The 3,941-nt window shown below is 33.4% G+C and overlaps 1 pseudogene; it reads right to left on the reverse strand.

Moving 5' to 3' along the window:
• Window positions 1–1,502: 1,502 nt before the first annotated feature.
• Window positions 1,503–2,849, reverse strand: LOC145610078 (RING-H2 finger protein ATL74 pseudogene; annotated as a pseudogene).
• Window positions 2,850–3,941: the final 1,092 nt, after the last annotated feature.

Consider the following 3,941-nt stretch of genomic DNA (forward strand, 5'->3'; position numbering starts at 1 on the left):
ACTCGTAATGCCAATTATCGAAGAAATAAACACTTTCTAATCTTCAAGTGGACTAGATTGATTTAACTGTCAAAGCCAGCCCATTGGTGAGGCTAATTGGCTATCTCAGCATATGCAAGTGTGCAACAAAATTCTGTTCTTAAATTACATGACTACTAAATTGATTTTTAATTTTATTTTTTAAATTATCAGTGTCAAACTACAGATCTTTTTCTTGTATCCTATATATTCTACAATATACACTAAAAATCCTACAAATGAATCTAAAATCATAAAGATCAAAATTTAATTTAGATAAATTGGTGACCACTAGTTTAAACCATATTTTCTGTGGGCCAAAAGATGTCTAGTATGTGACAAACTCACAGAAAACTTGCATATTCCAAAGTTGTCAAATTGTATCTCCAACTGCCAAATTCAATTATCTCAACAGCTTGGACATGGACCCACTACTATCTAATTACTCCACTAATGTGTATTTAATCAATTATTGTTAGTAGCTCTAACTTATTTAATAACACATCCCAAAAACGAGTATTTTGCAAGTAATATGCAGCTTTCACAAAAGAAAAATATTGCAAGTAATAATGAAAAACGGAAGAAGTATACTATGCTTATAAAAGTTGTTGAAAAGCTGTATACTATAATTTTACGTTTAAGATCAAAATTGTGTAGAATATGCGTGTTGCAATGCTAATTGCTTGTTATGTGTGTTTGAATTTCAAGTAGGTACAACGTATCCCTTACACAGTTACACCTAAAAAGAGTTATGTATTGGTTTGTGGTATATGCTTGACTTCTTGTGTTTCCGTGAATCATTTCATTTCGAACAAAAACTTTTCACTATATAATTCCCTTGAAACATAATAGTATGAAACTGTTTTTAAATGCAAATTCAAGAACATATATTTTTTACCAATACATAATTGTAAACATAAACATGGAAAAAATAATTCATAATATAGGGAAACATATAGAGATAAAGTAAACATGTACTTTTTAATCAAATGCCTATTGCACAACTACTCCTTTAGAATATATGAAAAGCCATTATTGTACTTGTACATAATAGAGTGCTTCTCTCACTATCTCACCCAACCCATCTGTATCTATGAAAAGGTTAGTTTTTGGAATTTTCACTTCAAAGTTAAAAGACTAACAAATTGCGTAATTTAATGTATTTTTACCCTCTAATGTGACAACACAACCAAATTATTTAAATAATGGGATACATTGAGAAAACTACACTTGAAAGAGAAAATTGTATGAATTTTCGTCGGTAAACAAAAATTTGAATATTAATCTCTATACATATAATGGACCCAAATACAAAATCCAAAAGGTTAGTTAAGACTCTATTGAACCATCAAGACTCTATTGAACCATCACATTATCGGATTGTAATTGAAGAAAACTATAATAATATCTATTTTCATAAACACATCTCCAATAATTCACTCAATAACCTAACAAGAGAGTTCTAATTGAGCCATCGACCTACAAAACAAAACTACTATACAAAGTATAGTTATATATACCAATTATTGTACTCCAATCAATACATTGTTTCATGTATTACAATTTTCCATTTTATGTACAAAACAAATTCAGTGTTGCTTATATCAAGCATCTAAAATTCTCAATTAAGAAGTAACAAAACTAAAAAATATTAAAACACAAAAGGAAATGAAACACCAAATAGAAGATGAAAGATGATAGTCAAAAGAATACCTTCCAAAATGGCATCTCAACAAAAAAAAGACTGGTGTAATTGATCAATTTGACTTAGCTATCTTAGCTAAGCTTCTCCTCTTTTTGTAATACATAACAATCTAACTTTCTTTTTACAGGACCACTAAATTTTTCCACCAATACACAAAACATAAACTATAAAAATCACAATTAATACTAACTCAACTCCCACCACTCACCTCAACCACCACGTGGTCCTGTCTGCCACTCCTGTTGCCACCGTCACGTGGCGGTGGCGTCAGTAGGCCACCCCCGTCGTTTATTATGTCCCCTCCTGCCGCCTTCGACGTAGAGCCAATAGTCTCTAGTAACGAGTGGCGGCAGTTGGGGCACGACGAGTGGGACCCAAGCCACGTGTCGATACACGACACGTGGAACCTATGGTTACACTTAGGAAGCACTCTCACTTTATCCCCATCAATAAACTCCCCTAGACAAATGGGGCACTCTGTGTCATCACTTGGATCCATACTCATGTCTGATGACCCTCCTTTACTCCCGTCTGCCCCATAGACGGCGACAGGTATTTTCTTTAACGCGCTTTTCTTTAGCCCGGTGGCCGACATCCTTGCGGCCGCCTGTTCCGCGGTCTCCATCCCGAACCGTGGCCCACACCTTAAAATACACCGCACCATAGAGTTCAACCCTAGAGCACATATCAAAGCACACAACAAAGCAGCCAAGATGATCACCATGTTGGTGTCAAAGTTAGCTTGAGTCAACTGAGTATCCATATTAGACGGTGCTCCCGTCCGGTTATTCGTCGTAGTCGGTGCCGCTACCGCGATCTCCAACAACTTCCGGTGCATCATCATAGCAAGCTATAACAAGAGAGAATTTTAGAAGAAGAGAAATGGATAAGCTAAACTAAGCTAAGCAAAGAGTAGAGATAACAAAAGAGGTGTAATATAAGAAAGGCCAAAAAAGAAGGGGTTGTAAGTGTATTTGTAAGGTAGTATAGTTGAAAGGTTGGTTAATTGTTATCCAAATTGGGGACCAAGAGGCTAGTTTTTGTAGGTAGAATTAGATGATTCCCTTAAAATTTGGGGTAGTAGTTTTTTTTTTTTTTTTTTTCTAGAAAGTGAAAATTTCTTGAAAAAAAATATAGGAGGAATGATTTAAATTTATAGTATGAGATTTTTTGGTTTACCTACGTTTGTTTGTTTTGATGTGAAGTGGTACGGTTATATACTTGTGGTTTCTAGAATATCTTAAAGTTGATGAAAGCTAGAATGCTACCAATATAAATTAATTATTGTGAGTAGCTTAGTAGACAATTGGTTTTTTTATTTAAAAAACAATTACGATTTATTTAGATTGGAGTATACAAGAGTAGCAGTCCTTTAGACTGTATATAAGCATTAAATGCATTTCAATAGTATACGTCTGAAATATGATGACAACACGTATATATCAGTCGGTGTTAATAATATGGAGTATTAATCTTTTCTTTATTTTATTTTCTTATATATGGTAGTAAGGGATGCATATATGGAGTGATTTGAGTATTAGGCCTTGTTTGACAAATGGCTGTTGGCGGTTGGCTGTTGGCTGGTTCACTTGGCTTGTTTGACCAGCTGGAATGTTTGGTTGTTTATAATGGTTTTTGAAATTGGCTGTTTAAGTTGGCTGTTTACAAAAGTGTTTGGTAAATTAATTGGTGGTTGTTGGCTGTTTATTAGATAATTTGTGGGCCAACAAGCCAAAAGCCAACAAAAAAGCTACTCAAAGCAGCTTTTTCATTTTGGCTTAAAAGCCAGCTTTTTTGCTGACTAAAAAGCCAATTACCAAACACATTTTTTGGCTGTTTGACCACCTTAAAAAGCCAAAAGCCAAAAGCTAACCAAAAAGCCATTAAAAAGCCAATTACCAAACATGGCCTTAGTCTTTTCTTTATTTCTATTTTCTTATAAAAATTCTATGGTACTCATCCTTAGAATGACTAGTTGACTACCATTATATTAATTTTTTATTGGCTGATATTTAATTTATTTCCATGTTAAAATTAATTGTAAATGTATTTTCTTATTTTTAAAATCAACCATAGAATCATTGATTACTCTTTTTTAATTAAAGCAATGGATGTCAATTAATATTTTATTTTTAATAAAACAAGTTATTTATCAAGATGATGAAATTAGTAAAAGACACAAGTAGAGTGTGACCTCCTTTATGCTGGGAAAAGGGAA

The sequence above is a fragment of the Chenopodium album genome, chromosome 3 (assembly GCF_948465745.1).
Source record: "Chenopodium album chromosome 3, dcCheAlbu1.1, whole genome shotgun sequence".
Lineage (NCBI taxonomy): Eukaryota > Viridiplantae > Streptophyta > Magnoliopsida > Caryophyllales > Amaranthaceae > Chenopodium > Chenopodium album.